Source organism: Procambarus clarkii, chromosome 92 (genome assembly GCF_040958095.1).
Source record: "Procambarus clarkii isolate CNS0578487 chromosome 92, FALCON_Pclarkii_2.0, whole genome shotgun sequence".
Classification (NCBI taxonomy): domain Eukaryota; kingdom Metazoa; phylum Arthropoda; class Malacostraca; order Decapoda; family Cambaridae; genus Procambarus; species Procambarus clarkii.
In genome coordinates, this window is record NC_091241.1 from 6,251,917 (window position 1) to 6,271,072 (window position 19,156).

Sequence of the window (19,156 nt, forward strand, 5' to 3'; positions counted from 1 at the left end):
ACAAGGTGTGAAGGGGACTTCAACAGGGGTCAGTGGGACGCAACAGGTGGGCCAGCCAGGTGGAAGGGGCGGGAGCGTGGAGAGAAAACTTCTGGGGCCAGCACGGGACCTCTCGCTGGTACACAAAAGTTCACGGACGCTGATAATCACCCACCAAAGTTTTCCTTTACCTGTAACTGCCTGCTACTCCACTTTTGTGTATTTTTAAGAACAGTAGCCTTAAAAAATATTGTATTTCTTTAGTATACTTTTCCTATGCTGTATATTTTACATTTTAATTGTTAGTTGTATTATATTTTATGACGGTTATAAATAACTTTGTAAAGCACTCGACAGCTCACTATCTGAACGTATAGGAACCTAAGAGTGAAGGAGGATAGAAGGAAGGTGTGTGTGTGTGTGTGTGTGTGTGTGTGTGTGTGTGTGTGTGTGTGTGTGTGTGTGTGTGTGTGTGTGTGTGTGTGTGTGTGTGTGTACTCACCTATTTGTGCTTGCAGGATCGAGCATTGACTCTTGGATCCCGCCTTTCTAGCCATCGGTTGTTTACAGCAATGACTCCTGTCCTATTTCCCTATCATACCTAATTATAAAATTATGAATAGAGTTTGCTTCCACTACCTGGGTGTGCGTGTGTGTGTGTGTGTGTACTCACCTAGTTGTACTCACCTAGTTGTGTTTGCGGGGGTTGAGCTCTGGCTCTTTGGTCCCGCCTCTCAACCGTCAATCAACAGGTGTACAGATTCCTGAGCCTATCGGGCTCTGTCATATCTACACTTGAAACTGTGTATGGAGTCAGCCTCCACCACATCACTTCCTAATGCATTCCATTTGTCAACCACTCTGACACTAAAAAAGTTCTTTCTAATATCTCTGTGGCTCATTTGGGCACTCAGTTTCCACCTGTGTCCCCTAGTACGTGTGCCCCTTGTGTTAAATAGACTGTCTTTATCTACCCTATCAATCCCTGGATGTGTGTGTGTGTGTGTGTGTGTGTGTGTGTGTGTGTGTGTGTGTGTGTGTGTGTGTGTGTGTGTGTGTGTGTGTGTGTGTGTGTGTGTGTGTGTAATAGGTTAACCTCTGGATTACCTGTGGCCGACTTCAATAATGCTCCAAGTGTCGCAGCATCGTGAAACAGAAGCCATCGTTCCCTGGTGTTGCCACCTGGTCAGTGACTTTTATCCAAACGCAAGAAAACTCCCGCTAATAAATGAAATTCACGACACCGACTAACTGCCTCATTTCAGGATAAAAGGTCGCTAATTTCCTGCTTGTTGCTGTACCTTTTGTTACTCGGTGAAAAACAAAAATATTTCACGCGTCTCGAGAACGGGTTGAAAAATGGTCGAATTTCCGTCGACGTCCGACCTGTCAGGTTAGATTATATATTATTGATGCTCGACTCAGCCTGACCCGGGCCCTGGAATGCGTTCTCTATGACATACTCGCAAATGCTATTATTCTTTGGTGTTGGAGAGTGGAGGACTAGCTCCGCCTGTCAACCTTCCAATTATATGAGTTGAAAACATTTCCAGTATATCAATCGAACTGCCACGACTATATTAAATGTTTCAACAGCAAAAATAAAAGACACTGTGCTCAGCGTCGCCCCTAAATCTCCAACACTGTGCTCAGCGTCACCCTTAGATCACCAACAACACTGTGCTCAGCGTCGCCCTTAAATCAACAACACTGCTCAGCGTCGCCCTTAAATCAACAACAACACTGTGCTCAGCGTCACCCTTAAATCAACAACAACACTGTGCTCAGCGTCACCCTTAAATCAACAACAACACTGTGCTCAGCGTCACCCTTAAATCACCAACAACACTGTGCTCAGCGTCGCCCTTAAATCACCAACAACACTGTGTTCAGCGTCGCCCTTAAATCACCAACAACACTGTGCTCAGCGTCGCCCTTAAATCAACAACACTGTGCTCAGCGACGCCCCTAAATCAACAACACTGCTCAGCGTCACCCTTAAATCAACAACAACACTGTGCTCAGCGTCGCCCTTAAATCAACAACAACACTGTGCTCAGCGTCGCCCTTAAATCAACAACAACACTGTGCTCAGCGTCGCCCTTAAATCAACAACAACACTGTGCTCAGCGTCGCCCTTAAATCAACAACAACACTGTGCTCAGCGTCGCCCTTAAATCAACAACAACACTGTGCTCAGCGTCGCCCTTAAATCAACAACAACACTGTGCTCAGCGTCACACTTAAATCAACAACAACATTATGTTCAGGTCATGCCAATCATGCCCCATAGGTGGTAACCCAGGTGTTCAGGCAATACCAGCCATACCCACAGGTGAGAGGCAGTGTAATATATCGGAAATTGAAAGGAGAAAAGAAGTAAGGGTGAGGAAGATAGAGAGGAGTAATGGAGTAGTGAAGAGTGGACAGAGGAAAGGGAAAGTTTAGAATAAGAGGGAGAAAATGAGATCAAGTAAAGAAGAAGAGTGGAAATCGACTTGAGAATGGTCCAGGACGGACCGAAACGTCGTCGTCCCTTCACTTTCTAGTGTGTGGTCTGGTCAACATCAACAGTGGAAAGAAAATAAGAGTGCTAGAATAGTTGAAAGATTGAAGGCTGCTGCCATCATCAATTCAATTATATATAAGACAAGGAATGGAACTTGACTGCACAACAATATTATCTAATGTTATCACGTAACTACTGTATGAATGTAAATCATATGATCAAGAATCTTTATCATAATCTTAAGTCAGTAAACTTCAGAGTTCTCTCCACACTAGCTTTCAAAATCCAAGATCTAGAGATCACAATTAAACGCAATTTAAAACGTAAGTTAATCAATTATATATTTCCTATCATATCTTCAATCATATAGTTATCATAATTCAACCATATCACTTGATGTTCAAATTAATTCAGATCTAGAGTCACCACACAAGACATTGAGAGCACCTACGGCTGATTGCCCCTGAAAATCACACAACACCTAAATTTAAATCACAATATACCTCTTACAAGTTCACTCGCCAAAGTCTCTGAGATTAAGTTAGAGAGAGAGAGAGAGAGAGAGAGAGAGAGAGAGAGAGAGAGAGAGAGAGAGAGAGAGAGAGAGAGAGAGAGAGAGAGAGAGAGAGAGAGAGAGGGGGGGGGAGGAGGCTACGGCTGACATACAGTCCACACCCGCCCTGCCCGGCTGGAGCCTTTGGTGAAGCGAGGCTTCTCTCTCTCTCTCTCTCTCTCTCTCTCTCTCTCTCTCTCTCTCTCTCTCTCTCTCTCTCTCTCTCTCTCTCTCTCTCTCTCTCTCTCTCTCTCTCTCTCCGTCTGTCTCATGTACCTCAAATGTGCAGATCCACGGGTGTTTATGGGGGAACCGGGAGCTAAGCTCTGCCTACCAGGAGATAACCTCTGGCTATCTACCTACCCCACCTAGACATCGGCTTCTTTGATGGAAACACAGCCAATCGGGTGCAATTATCAGCTTAGCAGAAAGCAAGGTCACTTCACACGACCTGACCCCAACTCAACCTGTGAACACTAAGTCTTGAAATGTGTGATTTTTTATAATTGGTAAAGACCGGTACCCTGGCGCCTCCAATATTATGTGTGACTTTAGCCTCGCTTTATGTAAAATATTAAACAAAACACATTTATGGCTAAATGAGCAAATCCACAAGGGCCATGATGAGGGTTCGAACCTACGTCCAGGATGATCCCAGATGCGCCTTAGTCGATTGCGCCACGACATAGTCAACCGTGGACCATGGTCATAGTCATGGTCCACGACCATACGAAACAGGTGCATGAGGGGAAATTGTGCAAAACCCTGGTTTGTGTCTTGGAGAGGCTGCGGGATCCTTGTGCGGGCAGTGGCACTCCCGGTTGCAATTCTTTTGACCATATCAAAATATTACCCCATGCTTAAATATTACCCTAAAGCATTTACCACAAAAGTAACTCAATTGATGACCACAACCGCCAAGATTTATCTTTGTTATAATTTCCCCTGCCTTAACTGTACTTGTTACCGGGGGAATGAAGCTACGACTCTTGGGTCCCACCTTTCAACACATCAACACCTGTGTAGGTTCCAGAGCGTGTCCAGTGAGCGCAATATAACCAACGCTATCGAACCAACGCCACTCTTGAATACTGTGTACAGTAAATATTGCACATATCTACATTTAAACCTGTCAATTCAAATACATTTTCAAATTTAAAACTTTCCCATAAATGATTGTGCATTCGTAATTGAGTTAGAATACACACACACTTAAAGGGCATTGTTTACATAAACCTAAGTCATAATAACACTAAATCATTACCCCAGAAAGCCTAACATGACTGGGTAACAATGAATTACAAATGAACCAAGGTTGTTTGGCCAGCACTGTGACAATTATATATTCTACAATCTAGAATTAGATTTAGAAATGCATTTGCCTCCAAAGGTTGAAGGTGGCAACTCCAAATGCAACCCCAAAGGTTGAAGGTGGCGTTTAATGGGTTACACCCAAGCCTAATACGAACACACCGGACACAAACAGGAGACCAACAGGACAGTGTAATGGGTCGTGTTTACATTCCTCTCTGGTGACATCAATTGAAGACCACAGTGGCATTTTTTTATCTTATTATAGTTTTAATTTGTTAATTTCATAACTGTAGGTAATTGATGACAGGAATCCAGCAATATTTATTTGAAACTGACGTCATCAGTTCTTCATAATTCTGAAGAAACCCAATATTTACCAACTGTTGCCAGTAGTCAAAACAGACCCGAGGAATATATAATCAGCCTAACGTCAAAACGGTTAATCAACATTTTCACTGTTGGATCAATGATTTCAACGTTTACCCAAGTTTAGATCAACATTGCATCAATGTCATTTGTCTAGATTTGCCCGAGCGAGAGTAAGGCTGTAACGGATCAGTAATAAAACTCTCACACCTTTCTTCAAATGTTGATAACTTAGCGACCTTTGTGTGTAAAGTTAAACGTAAAAAGACTTACTCAAGAGTAATGATTGCCAAGTACTATCATTAATTTCGTGGCGTTAAGTGGCCGAGGCCGTTGGAGACGGGTGACCAGCGTCCCGCCCACCGACTGGTCCAGTTAGGTCCAGTCGCAGCGCCTGGCGGTCCATGATGGCGGTCTCTTAAACCCATCAACAGACCAAGTCCATTCCGTCCAGCCGTCGATCCCAAAGACACATTCATCAACTTTAACATGCTGTTCATTCAAAATAGGAACGTTTTCATATATATATAAACTAATATTGCTATGTATTAGCAAACTGTGCATGAATAGGCATTGGTTAGGTTAGGTGTTTAGATTCTGTTGGCAATTATTTTATAATTGTAATGTTTTATTTCAATAAATTTGCAAAATGCAAATTTTAAACCTTTGCCTATTTGAAGTTACCTGAAGACCAGTCATATGTTGACCTGGCCACTAAGTGGAGTATTGATCAAGGCGCCCAACCACTTGGGCTGGAGGATAGAGCGACGGTCTCGCTTTCTGCAGGTCGGCGTTCAATCCCCGACCGTCCAAGGAGTTGGGCACCATTCCTTCCCCCGCGTCCCATCCGAAATCCTTATCTTCTCCCAGTGTTATAGTCTTAATACCTTAGCGCTTTTCCCTGATAGTCTTGAAGTGAAGGGAAGTGAAGTGAAGGGAAGGGAAGGGAACTAACAGGAAGTGGAGAGCACTCTGCCGTACAACAGCAATACCCTTCAGTGACAGAGTTCGTTGAGAGACGAGGTTGGTGACCCGTGTTCTGGTCGCTTCTGGAATTCAACAGCAATTCATATGGAGATTGGAGGATCAATATGGAGACTGGAGATTACAAGGTCAACACACAATAATCATAATATACCAGTACAGTCTACGTCCATAGCTTAAAGAGCAAATACGACAAATGAATAAAAGGCCGAGATTAGTTGTACCACAGTACTAATAGCTGGGAGACTGGACCCCAAGAACTAGAGCTCTACTCATAAGCATTATAGGTTAGCGTGCATTGCACACAAAATGCAACATTCCCTAAAAAACAGAAGCCTAGCCACACCGGCTCCAGCAACCACTGGCGGCAAACCAATACTGGACAAATTAACAAAAAATTGCTCTCATTTCTCCCCCAGCAAAGTCAATTAATTACAACTTCACTACTTGAGTCGCCGTAAACGCCAAACTGTCTTTAACTATTTAAAAAGTTTGCAAAGGCAATAAGTTGGAAATTGGTTTTGTAAAATCCTTTAAAAATGATTGCAACAATGGCAATTCAAAAGTTTTACTCGTAAATTACTGCATTTATAATTGACCTAGTAGCGAATTACTTAATATACATATTTTTTTTATCATAACTATCAGATTATTATACAATAATTGTATTATTATTGTTACATTATCATAATTATTTGCACCAATATGTATCTGCTCACAACACACGAAATGGACAACAGACTGCCAAGTGAGGCTTCAGGCGGGGAATTTACGCGCAGATTTTGAAATGCACATCACTTTTTTGGGGCAGCCTAATATTTCAAGAATTATGGTACTAGAGTAACTTTGGATGGAAGCAAAAAAAAGTGGACTGCTTTTTTTTTATACCATGGCTACCATTACCATTTACCATTTTTCATTTTACCAGCCTACTCCCCCCCAAAAAATTGCTTCTATAAATTGTGTAGAGTAACACATACATATATTAGGCCTAGCATTGCTTATTTAAGACTAGGACAGGTTGGATTACGTTACATATTTACCGTTTTCTTGTCACTAACAATAATTCAATAACACAAATCGTAATTTTTTTAACAATCCACAAATAGTTGCTGTAAGTACTATCATTTCTGGAGAATGGGCTGCTTTTTGGCTACGGAAATCATTTATCACTGCAAGGAGTTTAGAGGAAGAGCAGGCTTGTGGCCGCTATGGTTATTCCTTCCCAATGCGTCTTCCACCTGCTCCTCAATCACTGCCAAATGAACTTCCTTCTCGAACTTCTGGCGGTAAATATTGAGTTATCGGCTACTGGTCGTAGCCGGAATCGACGGCTTCCTTCCCGACATGTTAAAAATTAACATGAAACGTGTATTTAATATATTAAAATTACTTTGCATGCTGTTAATAATTAATTAAATTTTAATTTCGTAAATATATCACAGTTTGAATAAACATGTTTAGATACAATTTCCACACATTTTCAAGAACTAGATCAACTTTAGAACGAGTTCATTTTTAACTTCCAGCGAAGCTTTGAAAGACTGACCTTCAAACCCTAATCTCAAACCCAAGCAACCCATCCTCATCAACAAAGTCCAAATGCTCCTTAATCCAGCCACCAAATCCCCTGTTTGTGAATGTAAAAACAATTTACAAACAATTCAATACTGGTGACATTCGGACATTTCTCGAATAGAGCTTCGCTGATGACCTATTCAACCCGTCCTCGACTCAAGTCCATTACATTCAGCGGTCAACCCCACAGACGCATTCATAAATTTTAACAGACTGTTCATTCAAAACGGGAATTTTCTCAAGTATAAATTAATATTATAATATATTAGCATATTGTGTATATATAGGCATAGGATAGGTTAGATTAGGTATTTAGGTTCTGTTGGCGATTATTTGTATTTGTAGTACGTGGGTGAAGCATTTATAGCGTTGCGATTCGAACAAAATTCGTCAGTGAAGCACTTGTTCCGGATATGTTCGAACGTTAGCAGTTGCGAGTCGTGTGTAAACCGCTTTTCATTCATAAACAGGGGGTTTGGCGGATGCATGGAATCACTTTTGGATCTTTGTTTGGAGGACGGGCTGACCTATTATACTCGAATCGTAACTCCGTAACGCTTCGCCGATGTATTTCAAACACAAACAATCGGTATTTTGACGATTACACCTAACCTAACAGCCTACGCCTAACTATACCTAGAACTTTAATCAATATAAATTATTATATAAGAACAAATCTATTTTAGTTCACAATACATTAAAATTAATGAATGCATCTAGCAGGACAGCCGCCGTTTTTAACGCAACCCGTTCTCAGACCAAGACCATTCCATCCAGCGGTCGACCCCAAAGACACATTTGTCAATTTTAACATGTTTTTCATTCAAAAAAGGATTTTTCTCAAATATAAATTATGAATGCTATATATTAGCATACTGTGCATATTTAGGCATGGATTAGGTTAGGTGTTTAGGTTCTGTTGGCGATTATTTGTATTTGTAGTACGTGGGTGAAGCATTTACAGCGTTGTGGTTCGAACAAAAGTCGTAATGAAGCACTTGTTTTGGAAGTGTTCGGACGTCATCAGTTGTGAGTCTTGTGTAAACCGGATTTTCAATCATAAAAAGGGGGTTTGGCGGGTGCATGGAATGGCCTTTGACCTTTCTTTATGAGGACAGGCTGTTTAACGAGCCTGGCTTGATAACAGGTTGCTTTTTTCCAGGCTAGGCTCGTATAGCGGCGGCTGAACCCAAAAGGGCAGTAATCAATATTAACTTACTGCGTATTCAATTTTGTTTGTTTCTGAAGGTAATATTTCATACTGGAATGTGCTAGATAGTTAGACCTAACTTAAGTTAGGTACTATAGGTCATTATTTGCAGTACGTGGGTGAAACATTAATAGAAAGATAACGTCAACGAAACACTGCTCGAGAAATGTACATACGTCACCAGTTGTAAGTCGTGTAAAGTATTTTTCATTCATAAACAAGGGATTGGGTGGCTGGATTAACGAGCATTTGACGTTTGTTGATGAGGACGGCCTCGTTTATGAATGAAAAACGCTTTACACACAACTGATGATGTTCGAACAGTTCTTTGCTGACCACCTCTGTTCGAATCGCAATTCTGTAACTGCTTCACCCACGTACTACAAATACAAATAATTGCTAACAGAACCTGAACACCTAACCTAACCTACGCCTAAATATGTACAATAAGCTAATATATAATAATATTAATTTATATATCAGAAAATCGATTTTTAAATAACATGCTAAAATTTATGAATGCGTCTTTGGGGTCGGCCGCTGGATGGAATGAACAAGCATGAGGATTGTTTGTTTCACCAAAGTACTACAAATACAAATAATTGCCAACATAACTTTAAACACCTAACCTAATTTATACCTACCTACAACAAATTTAAATATATGATAATGTTAATTTATAAGAAAAAACAGATTTTGAATACGCAGTAGATTAAAATTTTAAAATGGGTCTTTGGGGAGGTCGGTTGCCGTTTGTACGAGCATAGCTTGATGACGGGTTGCTATACGTGTTAGTGGCTTTGCGACAGTGTGCCAAATAATCACAAGAATTTGTATTAAAAACCCATTGTACCTTTTTGTGTGTGTATATATATTATATATTACTAATCTTATATTTTCCTCTCGCACTGTCATTTATAGGCACTCCTAAATATTGTGTGACATTGTGCTACATAACCATACTGGCTTAGTGGTTTCTTTTAACACCAGCTGGAGCCCATCTTGTTTTCAAACACACAAGTATACATACATTTACATGATGAGAACGAGTTGTTGAAAATGAAATTAATATGGCAGCTCTCAACGATGCCAAGTCATAAGAAACAATAGCGCATCACCAATGATTTAGAGAAGCGAGAGTGCGCCAATATCTATAAATTTTAGACTGGAGTCCCCCAATAGATATGAATGTCATGGGTACAAACGTATTTTTCACTGTCAAACAAGTTTTCGCTTTCGTAATGATATTCAACTTGTTTTAGACGGAATTACTGCCAAACATAAATAAAAAAAATCGCAAATTTAATGCCAGCTATAACATTTAGATGTTAACAGCACAAGTTCCGGGCATCATCATTAACTGACAAGAACTTATTATATACTTTGGTTACTACAATATCTGCACGAGTCAACAAACTGAATGACCGTCCAAGGAAAACTGTCCACAAATCTCCAGAAAATTAATACGATCTCTCGGGAATTTATGTTTCCAAAGAATATGGAACTGTAGCATCAGTGGACAAAGCTGACTGTAAGCCGTATGTAACTTTTTTAATATATAAAATTGGTGTTTTCAAGCAAGCCGTTAATTTGAACAAATCTTGTAATGAAATAAGCCATTCTTAATTGGCCGGTTTTAACATTTTTCGAGAAACAAAACTATATATTGTGGTATCTGAATTGAAAAAAATTTGCCAGACGACTCTGCAGCCTAATATTTTTTCTTTGCTATTTCACCCCATTTGTCTTAAAATTAACCTGCTGAAGTTGGAGTCAAAATTATATTCCAGAAACTCTCTAGCCTTTTAAGCCTTTTTACTCGGATCTTATATTCATGCTTCATTAAACATCTAATTTACCTCACGTGAGGGTAATTACGGAGTGCGCACAAGGAAATAAATGTTGAGGCTGTTTTAGATTCAACTACTCGGACCAAAAGTTCCAAGTAGCACGGGCTATGGTGAGCCCGTAGTGGACTTTATCTTGAGGCGGATTCAAGACGTCGAGTAAATATTATATTATATTATATTATATTATATTATATTATATTATATTATATTATATTATATTATACAAGTGATGGAAGCAGAAATTTCGGACTTTTGGAGAATTTTTTAAATTCTTCCCGGACACAACTTTTCACACCTGAATCCAGGACATGTCCTGGAAAATACGGACGTATGGCAACCCTATAGCATATCCCAGTCCATTGGTACGGCGCGCGTCTGGGGTGACCCAGGATACTATAGTTCGATCCTACCGCCCTGCTCCGAAGCGTTTGAGCCTTGCCTATATTCCCACACACATGGGAACTCATTGTTTGAATTCTCACCTCTGAATCCTTCACTTCCATTTCGTTAGTAGAAATAATTACCAACAGTCAAACACCTAACCTAACAACACACAAAATTATAATACATAATATTAATTTAAATTTGAAAATTAAATTATTACATAGTACTGTATTTCAAAAACTGACAACTGCGTCTAGTCGGAGCTAGGACGAGCACAGCCTCAGGATGGAATGCGGAATAGTGGGATTAAAAGTGTTAATGGGTTCATCTAATTTACCCATTTAGCCGAGGACCAGAGGGACTGGCTGGTTTCTACTGTATACGAATGACCTGTCCAAAAAATAAACAATATATGAAGCTACACTGTATTGTACAATACTTACAACTACACCAGCATGGTTACTGCTCTTGTATTAGGGGCACACATTTCACGTAAGTTATTATAAAGCTCACTCGCAGTTATTAATGACTTCTATTGAGTTTCAGAAACTTTTGGCGTAGCTGCTTGCTGCGGCTTCTGTTATCCCACCAGTACTCTTCAACTACATTCGTTTAGGTTACCAGTACCATGCAAATACATATCTTTAGCTTCTGTTAGGCCTCCAGCACTCTGCAACTACATAGCTCTAGCTTCTATTAGGCTACCAGTACCCTGCAACTACATAGCTCTAGCTTCTATTAATTATATATACACGAGTTATTACAGTCTTGTAAAGCCACTAGCACCCATAGCGTTTCGGGCAGAAACGCGGTTAGGCTACCAGTACTCTGTGTACCAGAGTTGTTGCAGAGTTAACAAGCACGACTGAACAACTCCAGACAAGCACGACTGAATTCAAGAGGTATAACACAAAACAGCCAGGTATATAATCATATATAATCTAATATATATTATATATATATTACACGGACAATCCCACAGACACACAGATGCCTGGCAGGTATACTGCGTGACCAGACATTTACACTGGAACAACCACAATACCTTTAATACCTGTACAGCAACACGTACATCTGTATCTGTCCTCCTTCCCGTGACTCGACAAGGAAATAATCCCTTTGATGCTGTCGCAGTGAATGCGGGCTGGTTGTTGAGAGTTATTATGCGAGGCGGGTGTGAGAAGTCGACAGGGCGAGTTTCAGCAGGCCATTTATATGTATATTGACTGTCAGGGGTGGCTGCGAATTCTCCTCCCCCTCCCCCTCCCCCCAGGTATTAAACTAGTAGCCTTCATCCCTCCTCACCCACCGTCACAATATTTAAATTCTTTGTCGATTTCATTTTGTCAAGTTGTGGTGTACATCTTTCCTGGCTTACCACCTTGCCGCCCGGGAATGTTTCTCTCTGTTAGCAAGGGTCGTAAATGACAGCTGGCGGCGGGTTAGGCTCGTAGCGCGTGGACTTGGGGAGGGAGGTTAGTTAATATTTCCCCCTCTTGGGTTTCTGGCTGCAGTTTTGTAAATGAGTTAGACATGTCACTTTAACATGCAACAGGATTATCCTGTATTAAATTGAGATGCTTCTTTAAACGGATTAAACCCGTTAAAAAAACGGTTTCTTGCATACTGGTTACATTTGCTTGTGGGGTTTAAGGCATTATTGCATTAGAGCGTAAGATTTTAAAAGCAAATTTACGTTTTCCTCCTTTCGTGCCTCGGTCCTACACTTATGTTGTGGTGGCTACAAGTCTCCCCTGTCACTGCTGTAAGCAACTGCTTCCTTCTGACAAGATGGAATGTATATATGAATACACGTGTGCTCATGTGTATGCATGCATACATACATTATTATATATATTATATATATTATATATATATATATATATATATATATATATATATATATAATATATATATATATATATAATAATACATATATAATATAATGTACTATATATACGTATATATATATATATATATATATATATATATATATATTATACATATATTATATATATAATATAAATAACCCACTATTTTGAAAACACGAGAAAATGTAGACTATATTTCGATCCCACCCTGGATCCTCTTCAGCAGTGAGATGAAATTGGTGGTGGTTAAACTAGTCAGAAAACTGCTACTGTATGATCATTTGGGCTACTCTGAGGCACCGTGGGAACTGGATTCAGTTGGTAACTGAACTGGAGGGCGGGCGGTCACGTTTTGTGGACTCTTGGGAGTTTGCCCAAGACCTTATGTATTATTTTTATATATTGGTCACAGATCTACTTTAATAATTCTTACTGGGTGCAACTCTAGGCTTGCTCCACTGTTATTGTGTTTATGGGAGCGAGTTTGGGGAGGATTTTGTTATGTCTGTGGGAGTTATGGGACAGTCCAACCGTACCTCCAGCAGAGGTTAATAGGCCTACCTCCAGCAGAGGTTAATAGGCCTACCTCCAGCAGAGGTTAATAGGACTACCTCCAGCAGAGATTTATAGGCCTACCTCCAGTGTTTGGTTGTGAGCCTTTATCCCCGCCCCAGGGGGGGGGGGAGTCTGAGCATAATGTAAATATCAACAGACAGTGTCAAGGGTTTTGTCGCGGGAAAGGTTCTGGGATTAATAGACCATAATAGACCATAAAGTATACATACAAGCTACTCCTTGTGCCCAGTGTGGAGGGGTCTATCATTCCCTGAAGCAGGTAAATCTGTGGGTGTACTTTCCCTGGGGGCGGGCCTTGACCCTCCCCACCTTGCTACAATGTATTTTTTAAATCAATAAGGCAGCCCTGGAGCACAGTATAGTGGTAGGTATATTGAGTTTACCACAACATGTATAACAGCCCCGTGACAAACAAAAAAACTCGTTTCAGACTTCGTAGGAAGTGCCGGGATTGGAAATTGTAGCTGATCATTTTAAAAGGGGGGGGGTGCACTGGAGCCAACCCCCGACGGGCCTATAGCAGTCTCATACCACCCATGTGACATATTGTAAAGTTAGAAGAGGCCAGCCCCAAGCATCCAAAAAGGTCTAAACTCCAACCTTGGATGGACAGACATTCTCTTCTATAGATATAGAATGTCGAATTTGTGTATCACTAACAACCAAGAATTTGTAACCTACTTTTTTATATTTTTGTCGTGGCTTACCATATGGATGAATTATTTCCCTCGAGCACTAATTCTTCAATGAAAAAAATGTATTGAAGATCTTCACAATAGGCATAATAGCCTCTTCATGAAATTCCTAAAATCCCTATGTATCCTTAGTAACACTTCAAGTAGATGATATCTTAAGGTCATCTTCTGTCTTACCTTCTCGTGTAGCAACCCGTCCTCGACTCAAGTCCATTACATCCAGCGGTCAACCCCACAGACGCATTCATAAATTTTAACATGCTGTTCATTCAAAACGGGAATTTTCTCAAGTATAAATAAATATTATAATATATTAGCATATTGTGTATATATAGGCATAGGATAGGTTAGGTCAGGTGTTTAGGTTCTGTTGGCGATTATTTGTATTTGTAGTTCGTGGGTGAAGCATTTATAACGTTGTGATTCGAACAAAATTCGTCAGTGAAGCACTTGTTCTGGATATGTTCGAACGTCAGCAGTTGTGAGTCGTGTGTAAACCGCTTTTCATTCATAAACAGGGGGTTTGGCGGGTGCATGGAATCACTTTTGGATCTTTGTTTGGAGGACGGGCTGACCTTTCACTAGGAGGTTCGGGGCCTCCAGAACCACCCAGTGAATTCATTAGAGTTCCAGGTTGATCGACTTTTGTAACATCATGGCGGAGTCGATTAAGGCGGGTGTTTGGGAATTACCAGAACGTTGGTTAAAATCTCTCCATTGCTTTAAAATAATCTTCATTTATATATCAGGCCATTGTGATTTTATATATAAAATTTTATACGACAGTGTTTATTCATAAATGTGTATTTCTGCATGCTGTGTGTCAGAGAAGGTAGAGGTGGTGAGGCAGTTTTGGTCAGATAATGTGTTACATTCGCAGTGAACACCGAAAATGGTCTCTGGGTTGGTCGGTCTGTCTGTCTGGGTCTGTCTCTCTCTTTCCGTCTTTCTTTCCAATAAATGCTCAACTCCTTAGTTGTAAATTTCAGCATGGAGTAAAAATATACAATGTATAATATTGCGTGCAGACAGTAAGATAAAGAAAGGGACGACGTTTTAGTTCGTCCTGGACTATTATCGTGTCGGTCCAGGGTTGAGTGTGTGCAACATTGCACTTTCAAGCACCAAAGTTTAACAAGTTTAGGATATTTTGCTTTGTTTTAATAACAGTCGTCGATAAACGGAAACATTATGGACTATTATGTTAAGGAGTGTTTCTCAACTCTTGCAAGTAAAAATATTGTTAATTACAATGTAATGAGAAATTATATCCAAAAATTACTTATGATACTGGAACAGATCTTGGTATGGGACTGGAATTGGTCCGGCATGATTTGCTAACAGTTCCCAAGATGTTAGTGGAAATATCCCCAATCATGGTACTGGAATAACGTGTAAAAAAATACAAATTCAATGGCAGGTGCAAGAAATAACCAAACAGGCCGATAACGAGACCTTGTCAGCCAAAACTCAGTTTTAAATTGGTTCATTTTCACGAAAAATAACTTTTTTGAATATATATTTATCGAGTTTTTGTTTCGTATTTGTTAGTCAGTTTGATCGGAGCTTCAAGTGGAATGGTTAATTGGCAGCTCTGCATTTTATGTTGCAATTTAACATTTATATCGATTTAAATGGCTGGTTTATGTGAGGTAAACATCTTAAGAAAATTTATTGCCTCAGTTTTCATAATTTTCGCAGATTTTCTTTTAATGAATTCAGAACGTTGTACATGATTTTGCCCCCACAAGCGACATCACCAACACAGTAGATCTATTCATGCGGCCCAACACCCTTTCATATGTGGCCTTCTCTAACCCTTGTCCATGGAGGACAGAAGAAAATGCATATATGCTGGTTAGCATTGTAAATGTGTGGCCACGTCTGTGGTAGAAAATAATAATAATACAAAAAACTACTTCGTCTGAACCTTGAACACCCACCTAATATAGTTTAAGTTAAAAAAAAAAAAACTGCACGTGTATTGGCAAATTGTTGTGTTTTTGTCCGTCGTGTCCATTCTGCACACACAAGACAGCACATATATGACTTATTGCTTATAATTACTATTTCGCTTATAAATAAGTACATATGTGACATATTCCAAGTCATATTTTTTTTAAGGCACTAACTTTTTCTCTCAGTTTTATTAAACAATAGAGATTTGATACAAAATTTGACAATATCCCGAGTTACTTTACAATTCATTTAAATAGTTTTGTTTTATTATTTTTATAAAATTAATATCAATATAGGTATAGGTTCAGTACTAATTGTAATGTCTTAAAATACTAAGAAGGTTAGGTTGTGGTTTTCTATTCAGCTTTTCAAGGTAAACTCAAATATTCACAATAAATTAGTATGTCACATATTCACTTATTCACAAGCAAGATATTGACTATAAGCAAGTGCGAGAACGGGTTGCATTCTGTGGGAGGTGCATCCAAGTTTCCTTTGTGTATGATGTTTGTGAATGTCAGTTCAATAGATATTAGTTGCTAAAGGCTGTAAGTAGACCACCGGACGAGTTTTTACAGTCAATTCAAAGAAAAAGTAAAGCACTTTACAGCATTGGTAAAGGTTCACGGCAGGTAAAAAATACTAGTGGTATTTACCTCCGGCGAATCGAAAACCCCAAAAGACATTGGTTATTGTCTAAGGATGTGCAAGCAAGCATTCAAGCGACGTGTTGGCTGTCAGGGAAGTGAAGTCCAAAGAAAAAAAAAAAAAAAGAGCTGCTGTGTTCACAACATTTAAGACATATATTGACATTAAAATCTACAAGTCAATATTTGATTTATAGTTCACTTGACCACGTTCAAAGCAATTATTCAAAACATGCCGGTCAGAGGACGAGTCGTCGAGACTATGCAAGACAATACAGGAGATGCGTTTTATCCATGCGCAGCCCACGGAACCACCTACCCTCTGCAGCCGTAAATGGCCACATCCCCGTTGTGGCCACTAGATCAATGGTGGCCCTCTAGTAAATTCAGTTAAATTATCCCTCATCAGCAAAATTATGACATATGGCCCGATACACACCAGTTATCTTGAGATGATTTCGGGGCTTTAGTGTCCCCGCGGCCCGGTCCTTGACCAGGCCTCCACCCCCCAGGAAGCAGCCCGTGACAGCTGACTAACACCCAGGTACCTATTTTACTGCTAGGTAACAGGAGCATAGGGTGAAAGAAACTCTGCCCATTGTTTCTCGCCGGCGCCTGGGATCGAACCCAGGACCACAGGATCATAAGTCCAGCGTGCTGTCCGCTCGGCCGACCGGCTCTGTACTCCGACCGGTTCCGGCCGCCCAGCTCTGTACACCAGTTGGTGTACAAGTCTCCTGACTGGTACAACCAAACACACCCACTGATATATATAGGACTCCCAACTGGTACAACTGGTACGGGCTCACCATAGCCCGTGCTACATGGACACTTCGTCCTGAGTAGCTAAATCTTTAACAACATGGTACAACCGTACACGATGTTGTATAGAACCCCCCGACAGGTACAGCACACGCTGTTTTTAGGATCCCCGATTAGTAAAAGCACACATCTGCTGACGGTGGGCTCCCGGCTATCGGACCATCCGCCATGATTGACTTCAGACTGCCGATTGGCGTGGTATTCTAGTCAGTGCTTTTCCCGTTTAAAACAAAAAAAAAACTTACTGGCTTAAAATCCGGAAAGGTCTGGTATGGGTTGTTCAGTGCCTACTCGGCGTGTGACGGGCTTCCTGATGCAATCCCTCGCAGTAAATCCTGTGATTCTACACATACACACAGGGCTTCGCCGCCATGCCCCGCCCACTGGCAGTAGCAACTCAGACACGAGTCCACGTGTGCTTCCTACTTGTTATCCTATTATCCTCGGTATTCTACACGTCATTAAATGATGTGTAGAATTTATCTCAGTTATATTAGCTGTCAAAAAAATGTCACGATCTCGAGCACCAAAATATGATCACGATGTCAGGAAACGGCTGGAAATACTAGGCTAATGCGAGCAGGAGGCGGGATATTGGCGGGGTAGAAATAGCCTAAGCTACTCTATCCCTTTGAGATGTATTTATTGCTTATCTCAATAAACATACTTGAACTTGAGGCGGGATACACAATGGCTTCAGCAAAGGTTCCATTGGGTTGCCTTAACAGCTGTAAGTGTCCAAGAGACTGCATTGCAGTCTTCATATATTTATTGGGCAAGACGATCCGACCAGTTTACAGCAGAATAACTTCGGAAATTCTATTATTGCTAAATTTGTTACATCGTCCGCCAGTTCGCCAACAGATTTTTAAAACCAACCTAATCCAACCGAGCCTAACGCAGCCTAATTTAACAATTGTATGGGGTTTAAACAGCTTTAATCAGCAAGGAATTTGAAAATTATAGAAACTACTAAACTACTCTGTTTTGGCTCTGGAAACTACTCCAAGAGCCATGAGGGCACTGCGAGTCCACAACAACAACAAAGGAGGATTGACAGTGAGAAAGCAGTTAACGAAGAGTATATAGAATAACATTAAGTTCTGCCATGAAGACATTAATCTCCAGAGGCAGGCGACACATAGGTGTGGTCAGGAAAAAACAACAGTAGCCTACACCGTCTGCCGACTTAGACTCATCAGTGAAGACGGAAATGGGAGAGTGAAGAATAGTGTTCAAGGAAAAGGTGTTTCAGAACTGTAAGAGAGGTAAAAGCTTTTGTCACAATGGTCAAGGTTTTACAAACTTTACGAAAGGGGACCCCCTCCACGGGGGAAAAGACGGAACGACACTAGGGGGAAGGGAAGGGAACTATCAGGGGAAAGCGCCAAGCTTTAGTCTCCAAGCAGCAAGCAGTCTCCGTGGTGTAGTGGTAAGACACTCGCCTGGCGTTCCGCGAGCGCTATGTCATGGGTTCGTATCCTGGCCGGGGAGGATTTACTGGGCGCAATTCCTTAACTGTAGCCTCTGTTTAACGCAACAGTAAAATGTGTACTTGGATGAAAAAACGCTTCTTCGCGGCAGGGGATCGTATTCCAGGGACCATAGGATTAAGGACTTGCCCGAAACGCTACGCGTACTAGTGGCTGTACAAGAATGTAACAACTCTTGTATATATCTCAAAGCTATTAGACTATATAGCACTTTGAAGGGGTTAGGAAAAGGATTTTGCGATGGGATGGGGGGATAGTGCCCAACCGCTTGGATGGTCGGGGATTGAACGCCGACCTGCATGAAGTGAGACCGTCGCTTTACCGTCCAGTCCAAGTGACTGACAACACTAGGGGGAAATATTGGTA